Source organism: Megascapheus bottae, chromosome 1 (assembly GCF_031878675.1).
Source record: "Megascapheus bottae isolate mThoBot1 chromosome 1, mThoBot2.hap1, whole genome shotgun sequence".
Classification (NCBI taxonomy): Eukaryota; Metazoa; Chordata; class Mammalia; order Rodentia; family Geomyidae; genus Megascapheus; species Megascapheus bottae.
In genome coordinates this window covers 38,261,163-38,279,577 of record NC_143509.1, presented here as the reverse complement: position 1 = coordinate 38,279,577, position 18,415 = coordinate 38,261,163, and the positions used below count along the sequence as shown (strand labels likewise).

Sequence of the window (18,415 nt, the reverse complement as noted above, 5' to 3'; positions counted from 1 at the left end):
TCTGCAGGCCTTACAGATTTCTTGTCCCTTTTTTCTTTATTATCTTCTTTCATGTTTTAATTAACTTTTTTCAGTGAAATATTTTTATTCCATGCCTTAAGGTTTTCCTGTTTCCCCCAATGTATCTTGAGCAAAACTCGGAATAGTCAGGTTCCAGTGACTAATGATGGCTAAGCCTGGGAGGACTGTGATTTGAGGCTAACCCTAGCAGAAAAGTTGACACAATACATTTTGATTACATGAGTTTACAACAAGTAAGTTAACTTTACTCTTCTAATGTAGGAAATTGTGCAGACATTAAAGTTTTGGGTGGTGGTTAGGAAATGTCAACTGACCAGTAAATGTAAACAAATAAATGCATAGCACAGGACTTTAAACTAGGTGCATTTCCTTATAGCTCTCCTCTCACCAAACCAAAAAAAAAATCCCACCAGGTGCTGGTGGATTACCCTGCAATCCAAGCTACTCAGAAAACATGCACACACATACATGCATGTGCACACACACAAACACACACACATCCACCTCTCAGGATATTAATGACATTACTTACTGTCTGGTAGATGGACTATATTTCCTGGCTCTCTGGCCCTCTGCTTCAGAAGGTTTAGCTTCCCACTACAAAGACTGTCAGGACTCACCATCTATTCTTGAGGCTGGGAGTTGCCGCTGGGAAGGATGTAAGAAGGCCGTGAAGCAGCTGGGCCATGCTGGCCCTGTCCCCCAGCCCCTAGTGGTGTCCACAGTGAGCACTGCAATCCTTGGAGAAGGTGCTTATTGGCTTGCCTGCAGAGCAGGTGTGACACTGCAGGAAGTAAACACAAGGACATTCACACTTGAGACATGGCTCTGGCAATTAAAAAAAAAAAAACATGTGCTCCTCATCTCCATATTATACTAATACAATGCTCTTAATGAAAACAACCCTTTTTATTTTTATTTTTTTGGTTGATCAAGGGACTTGAACTCTGGGCCTGGGTATTGTTCCTGAGCTCTTCAGCTCAAAGCTACCACACTACCATGAACAGCTTACTCTTAACAGTAAGCTGGGCACTGGTGGCTCACCCGTATAATCCTAGCTACTATGGAAACTGAGATCTGAGGATCGTGGTTAAAGCCAGCCTAGCCACTAAAGTCCATGAGACTCTTTATCTCCAATTAACCACCAGAAAACCAGAAATGGTGCCATGGTTCAAATGGTAGAGTACAATCCTTGAGCTGAAGAACACAGGGACAGCACCCAGGCCCTGAATTGAAGCCCCAGGACCAACCAAATAAAAATAGGACTCACCTTGCAGGTAATGCTGTGCATGTAGGAACAAGTGTTGTAGGTGAAGCCGTGGCAATGCTGTCCCTCCTCCACTATCAGCCCATTTCCACAGCTAGAGCAGAAAAGCAGCATCACTGCAATGTGGCTGTGTGGGCTGAGGTGTGCACAGACCCAGGGCCCCACCGCTCCCACTCACCACCCCAGGCTCTCAGCAGGCCCAATACCAGGCACTCCCCATTGGTCTGTCTTTCCCATTGGTCCCTAACACTAAAGCCTAAATCCTAACCTAACCCCTAAGCCTGACCCATAACCCCTGACTCTGACCCTTAGTGTAACCCTAACCCCCTGACTATGATTCTAAACCCTAATCTGACCCTTGACCTCTGACCCTTGAATCCTTATCCATGACTCTCTAACTCTGACCTTGACCCAGATGCAGATCCAGACCCTAACCCTGAACATAAGTCTTAAAACTTAACCCCAATTCCAACCCTAACCCTGAACCTAACCCACTAAACTTGCCTACTATCCCTGACTCTAACTCTAATCCGAACTTCCTGACCCTAAATCCTACACCAAACTCCCAGACCTGAACCCTAACCCTAACTGTAACCCTAATGGTAACCTTAACCGTAACTCTTCCCACCAAAGGTTGCCCTGAGTCCATGCACACCCCCTCCTCTCCTCTGTGATGCACTGAGCTGCACCTCCCACCAGAAGGCATGCTGGGCACATGCTCATGGTCCTCCTGTCCTCCGTGGTACAGTGAGCACTGCATTCCACCAGAGGGCGCAATGGGCACCTGCTCACCATCCTCCTCCCCTCTGTGGTGCACTGATCTCCGCTTCCCACCAGAGAGCTCGCTGAGTGAGTCGTCACCACCCTCCCCCCCTTTGCAGTGTGCTGAGCCCTGCTTTCGCAGGAGGGCACGCTCAGCACATACTCAACTTCCTCTCCTCTGAGGTGTAGTGACTGCTGCAACCCTCCAGAGGGCGCTCTGAGTAGGTGTGCCCCTTCCTCTCCTCCATGGTGCAGGTAGCATCAATTACCACCAGAGGCCACACTGCGCCCTTGCTCACCACCCTCCTCCACAGGCTCCTGTGAAGAAAGCTTACTCTCCAGATGGCATTTTCAAGGATTTTGGAGACTCCAGAATGGGGGCCTAGCTGAAAGAAATTGTTCATTGGGGGTCACACCACTAGGCCTTGCACTCAGGGCTTAGGTGCTGTCCTATAGCTTTTTCATTCAAGCCTCATGCACTACCACTTCAACTCCACTTCTAGCTTTTTGTTTCTGTTGTCAGCTGAAAGTCTGTCTCATGGATTTTTCTACTCTGTCTGGCTTTGAACTACCTCAGCTCCCCGAGTAGCTAGGGTTACAAGCATGAGCCAGATGCCCTGCACAAGCCTCACCGCTCACAAGATTATGCCCCACAACACAAGGGACCAGGCTCCTGTCACATGACCTTTGAGAGACAAACCTCATTCAACTCATAGCAACAATCACCCGTGGTTATAACTTAAGATATAAATTATTATGTAGTTTATTTTTTTCTTCATTGTAGAATCTCCTAGAAGACTTAGCAGGTCCCATGACAGGAAAGGAAATGAATTTGTCAGTCTCTGAAAGTCTGAAGTATTTCCATTAGCCTCCACTCTTCGTATAAACCAGAAGATAGGCAGATCCCTGCCTAAAAAGAGAGATTTATGAGCATAGTAAAATTAAACATCTGCAGCGAAAGGACAGCAGGAACGAGTGTCAGCAAGCTTCCAGGCTAGCGGAGCAAGTCTTCATCCAATCACCTACCACCCATCTCACCAAGGGAGAGAAATCAATGACTTGGGAAAGTCAATTCTACACTCTTGTTAGTTGGCAAATCATCTATCCATCACCTCTACCACCCATCTCATCAAGGAGAGAACAGTGACTTGGGAAAGTCACTTCTATGCACAAATCACAGCCAGCCTGATGCTAGATGGCTCACACCTGAGGATCACAGTTTGAAGCCAGCCTGGACAGAAAAATCTGTGAGAGACTAATCTGCAATAAACTACTCAGAAAAAGCCAGAAGTAGTACTGTGGTTCAAGTGGTAGAGCTCTAGTCTTGAGTACAAAGAAGCTCAGGGATAGCACCCAGGCCCTGAGTTCAAGACTTATGACCAGCAAATTAAATAAGATAAAATAAGGGGCCTAGAGTGTGGCCTGTGGCAGAGTGCTTCCCTAGCATGCATGAAGCCCTGGGTTCCATTCCTCAGTACCACATACAAAGAAAAGGCTGGAAGTGGTTTTGTGGCTCAAGTGGTAGAGCCCTAGCCTCTAGAAAGTGCAAGGACAGTGCCTAAGCCCTGAGTTCAAGACACTAAACTGGCAAAAATAAGCAAATAAATACATAAATAAAGCAGGGACAGGCAAATTATGAGTGGAGTGTAAGCCAACTCCAACAATGTTTTGGGAAAACAATTTTATTGGCACACAGCCAATTATATTCATTCACTCATTCATGTATGGTCTATGTCCGACGTGTCACAAGGCCAAAGCGAGTAACAGCTACAAAAACTGTGACTCACAAACTCTGAAGTTCTTTCTCTCTACCCATGGTCATGGAGAGTGTGCTAACCCCAGTTCTAAATCACAGAGGAGTCGATAAGCCAAAATTAGCTAAGAGAAATGTTCAGGATAAATGAAAAAAAAACAGGAAAATTAGGTTAGAGGAGAGCAACAAACATAAACACCACCTAATCCATTAATTTTCAATTAATCAAGCCTCCTTGTATGGCTCAGTATGCCCTCCAGTGCCACTATGGGCACATATAAAACCTCTCTGCCTTAACTTTCTTCAGCTTTTCTCTATAGTTTCACCTCCATAGCCATTAAAAGTATGTCTTGATGCTTAATGAGTGCATGCTGCTATGCTAGACTGGGAAAGATGAGAAGAATGGTCCTGTCTCTTGGTCTGCTAGGCACCACGGCTCATACTTGTAATTCTAGTTATTTATGAAGCTTAGGTCTAAGTATTTATGTTCAAAGCCAGCAGAGCTGGAAAGTCTTTAATGTCCTTATCTCCAATTACCCACCAAAAAGCAGGACATGTGGTAGAGAGCTAGCATGAGCAAAAAAGCTCAGGGACTATGCCCAGGACTGGACTTCAAACCTCAGAAGCAGTACTAATAATTTTTTTCAAAACTACATGGTCTAATGGGGGGAAGACATATAATCAAAAAATATTTTGGAAGTAATAAAAGAGGCATGATCAAGAAGCAATGAAAGCAAATAAGATTTCCTACCAATCTGCTTGAGTGCCTCAGTAAAGGCTTTGCACAGTAGAGAAGCCCATAACTATGAAAGCACAAGTGGGCGTTTGCTCAGAGTTTAAATTAGGACAAGGTAATAAGAGGCCAGAAACCACATGTGCATAGTTACAGAAGATACTGATACCTGAGCACTACTGAAGCCTTCATTCTCAGAGAACTATGGTGTAATGGGATGAGTGTTGAAAGATGGACAGAATGGTTTAGTAACTAGGGAATGCTCAGAATAAAGGCAATAATTCATCCATGCAACTTTTGAAAAAAAAAAGCAGTAAATCTAGATAGAGAACAGCTTTGAACCACAGAACTCCCCAGCTCCTACACACAAAATACAAGGCCATAATGTGTCTTTAACTCTGCTGAGGATTTACTAGTGATGGCTAATTCAGAACAAGAGAACATGTTGATAAGTCTCACCCAGCAGAACCATTTTCCATCCACTATATTCCAGATATATGTGCAGTAGTGACCAAAGTCGTTCATCCCAACGTGGATGATCACAGCAGAGTTCATACTGCACTTGAGGCTGGAAGAAAGAAAGGCTCTAAGTGATTTATCCTGCCTTCCCCAGCCCTAGTCTTGAAGGAAGCATGTTTTGCCATGCATTTGTTACTGCTCTGTGCTAGGCACTGGTACTTAAAAAAAAGGTACTAGAGAAAAGTCCTTGACCTGGAGAATCCCATAGCTACTTAAAAGGAAACATTATAAACCAGAACTCTAATGGCTTGCTTTATATTGGATACATGCATACAGTAAGTAGGGATTGGTCAATCTTTGTCCCCTGAGGAATGTGGAAACCCCCCAAGAAAAGACCTGTTTTAACCCCCAAGAAAAGAGGGTGGATAACATTGGCAGACCAGTTATCCAAAGGGAATTTGTTTTGGTTTGGTTTGGGTTTGGTTCAGTTTGGGGAAGGGTTTAGGGAGGGGATTTTGGAGCCTTTGCTTCATCTTGGTTTCTTCTTTTTTTGCCAGTCATGGGGTTTGAACTCAGGGCCTGAGCACTATCCTTGGGTTTTCTCAAGGCTAGAACTCTACCACTTGAGCCACAGCACCATGTCCAGCCTTTTGTATGGAGGTGCAATCAAGTCTTCTTGCATAATAGGCCAGCACTCTACCACTATACCACACTTTTGGCCCCTTTATTTCTGCTTTTATGACACAGGATCTTACCATGAAACCCAAACTGGCATTGAACCAATGATCCTCTGGCTTTTGTTTCCCAACTGCAAAGACTATAGGCAATACCACTATGTTTGGTAAAATAAATAAATAAATACTCTGCCTGAAATACACCTTTGCTCCTGTGACTCACAACAATCTGAGGACCACCTGTCTTCCTCGTATACCCCTGGCCTGGCCAGCAAACAGCATACATTCTCACATGAGAGCAGTGCTCAGAGGAGGCAGACCTCACTGCATGAGATGCTGCCCTTCCTCAGCCAGTGTGCACCCAGCACAGCTGCTCACCTCTCCTCACAGTGGAAGCCAGCAAGAGACCCAATCACTGGCCTTGGCTGCTAAGAACCTGGAACTGGAGAATTCTTGAGTAGGTGCCATCTAACAGCTGAGGGGTTACAGCAGCGGAGCCTGAAGGAAGTCCTGTCTGGTGAGATGGATCCAGAAAGGTGGGGTTACCTCACCTGCTCTGTGGCTTCACTGAGGTCTTGTTGCTCAGTCAGGAGAACATGACTGAGATCCAAGTTCTGAGGGAAATGCAATGAGTGGTAGATTTTCTCAGTCTGTGAATTTCTAATGGAGAATCGCATAAGGTGAATGGTCAAAGTTTGGGGCAAATGCATCATCTTCAAGACCTGCAAAAGCAAGTCACTGTGAAATACCAGGGCTGGTGGTTTACTCTTCTTCCCAGGAAGAGGTGTGTAGAAGACACACTAGAGACCTAAAGGCTCCCATCAGGGAATCTGTTCAGCTCCTCCAAGACTCAAGTGACACTTGACTGTCACAGCACTACAGATCTCAGACAAAAGCCATGAGCTTCCCAGGGCTGCACACAGACCCTTGAAACATTAGGAGCAGGAGTCTGTCATAGGGAGCTGGTTTAAAACTGGAGAGAAAACCCCACCCATCCCCCCACCCACCACCACCTGGCCACACATTCTCCCTGCCCTTCAGCTCTTGGTGAAGCTACATGGGAAGTCCAGGGATCCTGAGACCAGCCCCACCCAGACCCCAACCCACCACACATCATGAAGAGTACTGAAGGTGTCTGGGAAGCCATGGCTGGGAAACCCACAGTGGAAGTATTTGAATCTGAGGGGTGAGTAGCTGGTTTCCACGAGTCTTCATCCCACAGTTATCACAGAATCACTTGCATTTGTTGGCTAACTCCCTAGGGTGGAAAAAGCAACGCAGGATGTCTTCCTGCCCTGTGGAGGAGAACAAGGGACAGGCAATGTTAGCGGACCCTTTCCATCAAGAAAGCAGCCCACCCCTGAAGGAGAGGGTTCAAGCTTTGCTTCCACTTTCCCCTGAAGTCTTCTAAATAGCCAACACTACCTCTGCTACATGTGCCAGGATCTTCCATGAATTGGAAGGGAAAAAAACAGGAGGGGCCCTTGTAAGTAGAACAGTATAAGAAAAGTAGAAATACGAGAGGGAACTTTTTCTGATCAATGAAATTGACCCTCTAGAACTATGCAAGTGAAACAATTATTTTTAATATCAAGGGGAAATGATGCAAACAGGGCACAGGCAAAGTGGAGTGTGCGGATTCACCAGGTCTCTCACCAGTGTTTTCAAAGGTTTTGAGTCCATGTCATACAGAGGAAGAGGGTGGGTCAGCATACAGCTGGTCCTACTGCTCTCTCCGGTACAGCAGAGGCAAACCAGGGAATCCTTGACCTGCATTGTGTACAGGGCCTGCAGCTTCTCTACCTGTAAGAAGGAGCCAAGGACAGGCTAGGCTGTCCAGAGCTGGACCTGTTACACTGCCTAGCCCCTCATACTGGTTGCCCTATACATAAGGGTGCAGTGGGTAGGGGGGAAGAGCACCAGGTTTCCAAGATACCCTCACTGCACGTGGTATAAAAAATGGTGAGAGACTTCTATGGATCCTCTGACTCCTCCAGCTTCAGGCGCTTACCAAGTCCACATCAGGTATTTGATCCTTAATTAGGTTCCAGAATGTGAGGTAAAGCTGAGCAGCATCATCATGCTGGACAAACACTGGTTAGAAAGAAGTAACAGCATAGTAGTGAGGGTGCTGGAGATGTCCCAGGACCAGACGCCCTGGCTGCACCAACACTCACCACTTTACTTTTACTCTCTTTCTCCAACTCTGCCAAAGGTCAGTATGTAATACCTATGAGCTGCTCAGGACATAAAAAGTATTCTTGGTACTGAATTGGACAGTTCCTCTTAAATTTATGACACCAGAATGGAATGGGGCTCAAAGTCTGCAACCCATCTGCTCTACATGCTCTAAAGGATCTGTTCAACTGGCAGCCTAGATGGAAAGGGAAAAGCCTGCCACAGAATAGCCAGAGCAGGAACTGGGTCAACTGCAGGATCCAGGAGAGGCAGAACATGTTCTGACACGCCAGCTGTGTTCACAGACAGCACCACCAGCACCAGCAGCTGCCTGGCAGGGCCAGGGTGGACACCCTGGGTTCCAGGAGGCCAGACCACCTCCGGGGATGTCTACTGCACAGGGCCGGCCACATCTCACCCCAGCAGCTACCCTTGCTCCCTGACCACAGACACTGCGCCCGGGGCACAACCAGTCACGCCAGAACTCCGAAAGAATCCAAAGACTACAATACTGCATCTAAAATCTTGCTGATAGAGCCAACATGCATTCAACTCAGAAAGACAAAATCAAAAAAACTTTTTTTTTAATATTGGTTCTGCAGGCTGAGCTCAGGGCCTGGGTACTGGCCCTGAGGTTTTTGGTTCAAGGCTAGTACTCTACACCTACAGCTACAGCTCCATTTCCAGGCTCTTTTTGGTAGTTAATTGGACCTAAGAGTCTCATGGACTGTCTTACCCGGCTCAAATGGTGATCCTAATATCTCAATCTCCCAAGTAGCTAGGATTACAGGTGTGAGCCACAGGTGCCTGATTTTCTTTTGAATGTTTTACCCTTTGTCCTTTTTTAAAATTGTCATTCTCTGTTTTTCTTTTCACTTTACCTGTGTGACACTTACAAAGCATTCTACTATACATTTATTTTACCTTCTTTATCCCTACCTTTTCTTGTCCTAGCAATTCTTTACTTATTTTGTGTATGTGTTTGTGTGTGAGAGAGAGAGGGCCTGGGCACTGTCCCTGAGCTCTTCAGCTCAAAGCTAGTGCTCTACCACTTGAGCCACAGCTCCACTTCCAGTTTTCTGGTGGTTAAGTGGAAGTAAGAGTCCCATGGACTTTCATGCCTGGACTAGCTTTGAATAGTGATCCTCATGTCTCAGCCTCCTGAGTACCTAGAATTACAGCATGAGCCACTGGCACCCAGCCAACTTTTATTCTTCCAGTCTCCTACTGTATTATATAAGAACATCAGTTCTCACATACCAACTGAACTTTACATATTGTAAATATTTGGTCAGTTATTGAATCAATGAGATTGTTAGTACTAAGTTATATCCCTAAGCCTGTGTAAAAAATGGGTTATCAGGGCTGGGAGTTTGGCCTAATGGTAGAGTGCTTGCCTAGCATACACAAAGACCCGGGTTCAATTCCTTGGTATCACATACATAGAAAAAGCTGGAAGTGGTACTGAGGCTCAAGTGGTAGAGCTCTAGCCTTGAGAAAGTCCAAGGACTGTGCCCAGGCCCTGAGTTCAAGCCCAGGAGTAGAAAAAAATGGATTATCAACCCAGATAATACCCATTTCTGTCAGAACACAAATTTTCAATGGAAATTTTTCAGACAACCAAGATCCCAAACTACAAATTGAGTTTAAATGAGTAAATATTTTTTTTCCTGAACTCAGGGCCTGGAAATTCACTGTCTTTGAGCCTTTGTTCTCAAGGCTAGCACTCTACCACTGGATCCACAACACCACTTATAGCTTCTTCTGAGTAGTTTATTGGAGATAAGTGTCTCACTGGGACTTTTCTGCCTGGGCTGGCTATGATCCGTGATCCTCAGATCTCAGCCTCCTGAGTAGGTAGGAATGCAGGCGTGAGCCACAGGCACACAGGTGAGCAAATCTTAACATAGGAACACAACAGGTATGAAAAGACATGACACCTCCAAAAAAATCAACAGTCACACATAAAGAATCAGAATCACAGCGAAGTAGAGGAGGACTGAATCACTGAGCTGAAGTGATGATAGAATGAGCAATGAGAATTGATAATTCTCAATGAAATCAGAGAATACTGCCCATTTGAACCTTCTATCCTCCTCCATCTCCCCTCCCCTCAGCTATCCCTCCTCCTTCTTCTCCCTCACTCCCTCACTCTCTTGCCTCCTGTAACCTTTCCTCTACCTCCCACAATTTCTCTCTGGCTTCCACCCTCTTTAGCTAAGCAGACAGGAGCCACTGCTTTACAGGAGTATCTTACATGGCATATTGTATTTCTGGAGACAGTATGCAAGCTCCACGGGTCGCACTGCTATCCTGTCAAGTAAGAACAGCCAGGAGCCTCTGCACCCATTCTCCTTGTGAGGTGAGCATTACATCACTTGGAAAAATTTCCATCTCCAGGCTATGCCCCTTCTGTGAATTACATCTGACAGAGGATAGGGTACCTTAGGTAACTAAGATTGAGAAGTGTCCCATGAGGGCTGTGCAGAGAACCCCCTAGCTCCATAGTCACATTGCAGTGAAGGGTAACATGTGTGCTCAAGGGTAGAACAGAGGAATGGATAAACTGTGCACTCAAGTGCAAAACAGGCCCAGCAGAGTGGGACAAGCAGAGGGGGACAGTGTGAAGGAGGGCAAGTCCAGGTAAACTGGTTCCTGTCCATATATGAAAAGAGAGTAAGGAAGCCTGCTATTGTTTAAAATGATGGAGGGCATAAGAAAAAGAATAAAAGGGGTAAATCTGACCAAAGTATATTATGTATGGTAATGCCATAATGACACCTTTATCTACAATGAAAATACACTAATAAAAAAGTTGAAATGGCTGGGCACGTGGCTCACACCTTTAACACTAGCTATTCAGGAGGCTGAGATCTGAGAATCAAAGTTCAAAGCCAGCCCAAGCACAAAAGGACCTGAGACTCAAGGGGGCAGTAGCCTTGAGCTGAAGAGCTCTGAGATAACACCCAGGCCTAGTTCAAGCCCTATGACCCAGGGAAAAAAAAGGTTAAAATGAGAAGAAAATAAATTTACTCTTTATTTATTAATATTTGTCTTAAATATCCAGTTTTTTACAATTACTTGGAGTCTTTTTTTTCCAGTCCTGGATCTTGAACTCAGGGCCTGGGCACTGTCCTTGGGCTTTCTAAAGGCTAGCTCTCTACCACTTGAGCCACAATTCCACTTCCAGCCTTTTCTGTGTATGGAACCCAGGGCTTCATGCATGCTAGTCAAGCACTCTATGATTGGGCCATGTGCCCAGCGTGACTTGAACTTTTAAAGGCCTTTCAGAAATTTCCAGAAAAAGAATCTTTTTCAGAATATTCTGGGCCTACATGTACAGCAAACAGCAAATGTCCAGCCTGAAGCACTCAGGCTAACAAAGCAAATTTAGGTTCTGGAGAGAAAGGACAACAGAAAAGAATAACAATGTATTTGGGCAGTGGTTCATTTACTTATGGGAATCCTTCACTTCTTTATTAAGTAGAGAAAAGGAGATAGATCGGGGCCAAAGAAATATCCTGCTGAAATATGTCTGTGCATACACACACTGATCCCAATGACTTTCTGCAGTATTGCTCTAGTCACAACTCCCTTTTTATCAAACCAGTGCTGAAAATGAAAGCTGTAAGTTAGAATCCCCAAACAAGTGTTTCCAAAGTACCAGCGGCTAGGCATAGAAGGTATGTCTGCCTTGGCAGACTGAGGCAGTAGGAAAGGAGGGAATGGGGAAGGGGAACAGAAAGAAAGGAGCAAATGCCCAGACCCCAACCCAGGCCACCTGAACATAGATAGAAGATGACACCAAGCATTTGTACATTTCTGAAACACTCCTTCCAAGTGCCAGTGGCTCACAGCTGTCATCCCAGCTTCTTGAGAGGCTGAGACCTGAGAACCGTGGTTCACATTCAATCCCAGGTAGGAAAGTCTGTGAGATTCTTAGCACTAATTAACTATCAAGGAAGCTAGATAGAGCAGGACCCTTGAAAACAAAAGAAACTCAAGGGCAGCACCCAGGCTCAGAGTTCAAGCCCCAAGACAGACAGACAGACAGACACACACACACACACAACACACACACCCTTAAGTGATTCTAATTTGTAGCTCAGAAAACACAGGAAAGTATTTCCCTATTCTGGCAATTTATGACAGAAAGCTCTAAAAGTCTAGTTCACTATGAAAAACAAAAACTAATCCACAAATTTATCAGCATGAATAAAAGTCTTACCTCTTCAATATCGTTGTGAAGTCCATGTTCATAATGAATACCTGAATCAGGGCGTTAAGACGAACAAGTCTCTCCAATGTTGTGTAAACCAACTGGATCTGTAAAGGAGCAAGAAAATAATGCCAAAAGATGATAAAGCATTCATCAAAAATCAGATGTTTTTCTAGAATCTACTAAGGCCATGAAATGTGAAATTCTCTCTGAGATACAAAGAATTCACTGGAGAACGTTTAAATAATTAGGAGAGAAGATATCAAGCATGGAACTTTGGGATGCTAACTGATGAGGTAAGTTTGAATAGCCGATCAAGAAAAAAAAAAACAGATGTCACAAAAAGAGTATTATTAACTGAAAAGAAGTAGTAGCGCAAGCATTTACAGAAAGAGAAAATTAAAAAAGCAAACATTAGGGCTGGGAGTTTGGTCTAGTGGTAGAGTGCTTGCTTAGCATGCATGAAGTCCCGGGTTCAATTTCTTGGTACCACATACACAGAAAAGGTTGGAAGTGGTGCTGTGGCTCAAGTGCTGGAGCTCTAGCCTTGAGAAAACCCAAGAACAGTGCCCAGGCCCTGAGTTCAAGACCGAGGTCTGGCAAAAAAATTACTGCTGAATGCTTATCTGAGGGATTCATGGGTCCCTGGGGCTCTGGGATGGGAGAAATGTCAGCCTGTCTGTGTGAAACTCCAGTGGAAGAGTCCCCTCACAGAAGTGGGGTGGAAGAAAGCCAGGCACAGTGGCTCACCCTGTCACCCTCGCTACGCAGGAGGCTGAGATCTGAAGATCAAGGTTCAAAGCCAGCCCAGGCACTAAAGATTGTGAGACACTTATCTCTAATTAACCTCTAAAAAATGGGAAGGGGGCTATGGTTCAAGGGTAGGGCGGTAACCTTGAGCTGAAGAGCTTAGGGACAGTGCCCAGGCCCAGAGTTCAAGCCCCATGTCCTACAAAAAAAAGGAAAAGAAATAAAGAAAAAAAGAAAAGAAGGAAGGGAGGGAGAGGAAGGAAAAAACAAACAGGACAGCTCTGAGTGAGGAAGGTTCACCTGCTGCAACATTTCTAGTCAAGTGATGAAAAGCCAAAAACAACTTTTGGGGCTAATAGCAACCTGACACACTGGCAACCAATCTCCCAACCATAAGCTCCCCTGCTCTCAAAGATAAGCCATTGAAAAGCGGAAGAACCCCCCCCCCAAAAAAAAAGAAAGAAAGGAAAAAGAAAAGAAAAAAGGAGAGAATGCAAGTGATCTCAAAATTCCTGTGGAACGGGCTTTGGTGCCTATCAGAGGAGGACATAAAAATGAAAAGCAAGGGGAGCTATAGTTCCCAAGTCCACAGCAGCACCCTACATCTAGAGGGAACAGGATGGCTACTACTTGCCATACATTCATTGAAAATAATGTCACAGGTTACGTCACTCAATCCCCCCAACCTGAGAGGCTAGAAACTGAGGCTTCAGAGTACTGTCAGTGAGAAAAATGTTGCTGCACAGTGAGAAAGAAAGAAATGAGGCTCTCCTGACTGTGAAGGTAGTCCCAGGGACTGAGATGTTCTCTTAGCTGCACTCTCTTCTTTCTCTTCATGCTGCTTTCTTCTGTCTGGTTATGTTTTCCTGGGCAATGCTGAGACTCAGCCAGGATTGACTGGCAATTGTTCCTCAGGAACCCAAACACCTTGCGCACTAGTAATCACCCTAAAATCCCCAGGCCAAGGATGCCTGGATGGTGCTCAATACACCACAATTTTACTGCCAGCAAGGGTTTCCATTAGCCAGGGACAGAGGCACTTCTGTGAAAAAAATACAGCAGAGAGGTAAGGACAACTTCTTTCATTCAGTTCTGATTTGAAAGAGTTGGCTCTCAGAGAGGGTGGCCCCTATGAGGAGCTGGAGCACAAAACTTTAAATTTAGAAATACCAACAGGCTGGACACCAGCCCTTGGACCCTCACATTTCCATTTTCTCCTGCTCAGAATAAGGTGCTCTTTCCTAACACTGAACCACCCCCAACCCCTGTATCTCCACTTTCAACATTAGCCATAGGGTCCAGGCCAGAGGTGTATCTATGTTCCTCACACTCAAACCCTGCCAATCATAAGGGCTGTCTATTACACCAGACAACTGCTGCTGGCAGACTCCTTGCTCTCCACACTATGGGCTGCCTGGAATATACCTACAGACAACCAAGTCCCAATATAGTTCCTGCCTTTGGAAGACATGGAAAGTCACACAACATCTACATCCATGCTACCCATGGTATGAAGACTTTGGACTGACACATGAAAGCCCTAAATGTGGCTTTGAAATTGTTACTCAGCAAAAACACAGACAAAGGCAATGTAGTAAGGATATACAATGAAAGAAATTATTAAGTGATCACAATAATGAACTCCTGTCATCTGTGGCAATGTAGATAATTCTAGATGACATAACACTAAGTGAAATGTCAGGTAGAGAAAGAAAAATACTTAAAGTATTATTTATATGTAAAAGCTAAAAAGAAAAAACTAATATCTCTTTAGTGCCCTGGCTGGCTTTGAACTGTGATCCTCAGATCTCAGCTTCCTGAGTAGCTAGGATTACAGGTGTGAGCCACCACATCCAGCTTGAACTTTCGTCTTTCTTTTCTTTTTTTCTCCCTTTATGGTTTATCCTCTTACTGCTGTATATGACTTTGATAGTTATTATATTATATACACATTTATTTGTCTATTTGAATCAGGGAATGGAAGGGGAAAAGCAAGATGATGAGACAAAGGACAAAGGATGAACTAGTGTAACAGTGATATTCATAAAACAGTATGTCAGAAATGAACTTTACCACTTGTGAGGTAGTTGGGAGAGGGAAATTGGGGAAAAAAAAGATGGGAAGAGGTGAAAATTTTCAAGAAATAATGTACTCACTACCTTTTGAATGTAACTGTAACTACTTACATCACCCTGATAATAAAATTTAAATTAAAAAAAACAAGTAATGTCTCCTAAGGACAGAACAGAGGTTACCAGAGCCTGGAAATCATAAAGGGTGAGCAGTGATTATTAGTGAGGAAAAGGCACTACTAGGTACAATAGCTTCTAACATTCTATAGCACAGTAAGTGGCATATTTCAAAACAGCTAATGTTTCCAGTGCAATAGAACAATACTTGAGGTGATAGAAATGCCAGTTACCCTGACCTGATCATTCACATTGTATGAAATTATTGAAATATTAAACTAGATTCCTTAAAATAAATTCATGTGCAAATTGAAATGTCCATTAAATATTTTAAATGTAGTTGTAAACCACTGTTCCTCTTACAAAAGTGAAACTAGAGGACTTTAGCTAAAGTAAGAATGCTGGCAGACAGAATTGATCAGCAGAAATCAGGATAATACCACCACATGGCTAAGTAGGATGGCCCGCACCTCAGAGGGGCAACAGAAAGGTTAGGACTGGCTGCAGAGAACCTCAAGGAAGGCAGGAGAACAAAGGAAGGGAAGTGAAACTGATCTCTCTGTGAGAGGCCCAGGGAGTACAGCTGAAGGATGAGACTGTGTACACATCCACCAGAGTAGAAACTGATCTCTCTGTGAGAGACCCAGGGAGTACAGCTGAACGATGAGACTGTGTACACATCCACCAGAGAAGAGGGCACTGAAGGTTATGCTCATCCCAACTCTAAACACTGGCCCCAAAGTACAGAACAAACTTAGCCCCACCCTTCCTAAATCTTCCATCCTTATTAATGAGGAAAAGAAGCTGGATACCAGGGGCTGCCGCCTGTCATCCTAGCTACTCAGGAGGCTGAGAGCTGAGGGTTACAGTTCAAAGTCAGCACAGGCAAGAATGTCAATAAAACCTTTATCTCCAATGAACCTCTAAAAAAAAAACGGAAGTGGAGAGAGAGCCTAGTGGTAGAGTGCTTGCCTAGCCTGCACAAAGACCCAGGTTCGATTCCACATATGTAGAAAAAAGCTGCAAGTGGTGCTGAGGCTGACCCTGACCCGACCCCTAACCCTACCCCTAAAACCATAACCCTACAACTCTAACCCCTAACCCTTCTAACGCTAACCGTAACCCATCTATCCCTAACCCTAGCCCTGAAACCCTAACCCTAACACTTTAACCCTAACCCCTAACTCTAACACAAACCTACCCCCTAATCCTACCTAACCCCTAACCCTACCTAACCTTACCCTCTAACCCTAACCCCTAACCCTCTAAACCTCACCCTACCCTGATCCTAACCCTACCCCCTAATGCTGCTGAACAGATGCCACAGGCTCACAGGAGCCAGCAGCCCAGGCTGCCAAGGAGGTGCCAGGACGCGGGGGACGGGGGGGGGGGGGGCGGGGGGGGAGGGGGGAGGGCTAGAGCGGGCCTTGGAGCAGGGCCGCCCTCACCTGCCAACACCAGGCTAGGAGAGCAGGCCGCCAGAGGGGCCTGGAGCCAGATGCTGGAGCAAGCAGGAGGTCGCGTAAAAGGGGCGGGGCTACAGAAGGATGCAGCTCCTGCGAGGGGCGGGGCTAGAGGCGTGCAGCACATGGGGGCGAGGTGTGGGTTGGGCGGAGCTAGAGGAGGAAGCAGAGTGTGCGAGGGGCGGGGCTAGAGGAGGACAGCACGTGGGGGCTGGGGGCGAGGTGTGGGATGGGCGGAGCTAGAGGAGGAAGCAGAGCGTGCGAGGGGCGGCGCTAGACGAGAACTGCAAGTTGGGGCTACGTGTGGGATGGGGGGAAGGAAGAGGAAGACAGACCACCGGGATGCAAAGGGGTGTGAAGGGCCGCGCAGGGGTGTCCAAAGCGCCTGAACCAGCATTGGTGAGTGCAGCTGAGCGCCAGGAACTGCCAGAGCCCTGGGCTGGAAAGGTGATGGTCAGAGAGTGGCAGCCCGAGGCGCTGTGGCATTTGACTCCCACTTGCCCCTCCCTCTTCCCCTCCCCTCCAAGCCCTAAGGTTCACAGCCAACATATTTTCAAGTGAATATGTTGGTCAGTTAGTTCATCCTTCATCCTGCCGTTCCTGTGACTCACTTCCGCATATTGAATAATCTTATATACAAGACACAGGTATGGAAAACTAAGAGAAATGAATTTTAAAAAATAATAAAACCTACACACAGGACATAATAAGAACCTCCTGTGTCCATGTCTTGGAATTCATGTTGATACATTCTATTAGTCCTATGCTCTCAACAATTGTTACTGAGATCCCTGTTAAGAATAGCATGGATATAGTCTAACAAAGGAGATTCACATGTCTTCCTTAAGTAGATAAGAAGTTCTGGAAGGAGCCAGATGGGAATCTGTGGTGAGCCTGCACTGTGACTGGCCGTGCAGCCAGTCATGCAGCACGGTTCACCTCAGTGGGAAGCTATTTCCTGGACCTGCAGCATCTTTCATGTCCCTTGATTCCAGAGCACAAGTCAGTGGTCTTGTTTGTACTTCCCTGGGGGTTTTATTATTACTATTTTATTTGTATTATTGTTTTCTTTGCAGCTATTTCAAAGGCCATCCAATCTTGCTTCTTGTTGGAATCTGTTGGGTGTGTTAACGGATCACCTCTCGGGTTTGGACACCACCATGGCAGCAAGAGGACATCCAGATTTCTTCAGGCTATTTGTCACCACATCTATGAGCTGGCAAAGCCAGAACAGATACAGCCAGTGATAACTGGGCAAGACCTCCTGACTTCCTGTCTACTCCTGCCACATATGTTCAGTGACCATGTGTAAGCCCATTGCACAGATGAAGAAACTGAAGTTCAGAAAGGTGAGGTTCTGTGTTTTACCGGATAAAACCAAACCATGACATTTGGCCAGACCACACCAATTCCCATATCGTAAACCCAATATCTACTAGATACCAGCCTAGGAAAGATTCTGAGTCTGGGAAATTGTTGGCCATACTATTTGGGTAAATGAGTCTTTGACAACGCACATGACCCTTTGCTGGTGCTATGAAGGTCCTACTATGTGGCGGGGTATTTCTCTAAGCTCAGGGCCAGTGTGCAAGGGGCCCACTCAGATGGGTTCAGTGCTTGGTTTAACAGCCAACTGTAAACTCTGAGCCTCAGTTTCCGTATTCTGAGAGTGATGTTTCCCATCCCTAGAGGAAGTACCTTTAGGTAATGACAGGAATGCAATTGCCTTACATTACTCACTGCCTGCCTGTCTAAAGTCACAGAAGGGGCCATTTCTTCCAAAGACATTGTTTTTCTGCATGCAGGTTATAGACACTCTTGCGATTCAAGGAACCCTCTCCCTGCCATCCAGCTTTTGGGGTTCATGAAATGTGGAGAGATGATAGGGGTGGGAGGACTGACTCAGCTCCAGTTATATAAAATTTAGTGCCACCGTGGCAGATGTTG

General features: G+C 45.5%; 1 pseudogene; it reads right to left on the bottom strand.

Moving 5' to 3' along the window:
- Positions 1-644: 644 nt before the first annotated feature.
- LOC150068959 (putative ubiquitin carboxyl-terminal hydrolase 41) lies at positions 645-16,595 on the bottom strand (annotated as a pseudogene).
- Positions 16,596-18,415: the final 1,820 nt, after the last annotated feature.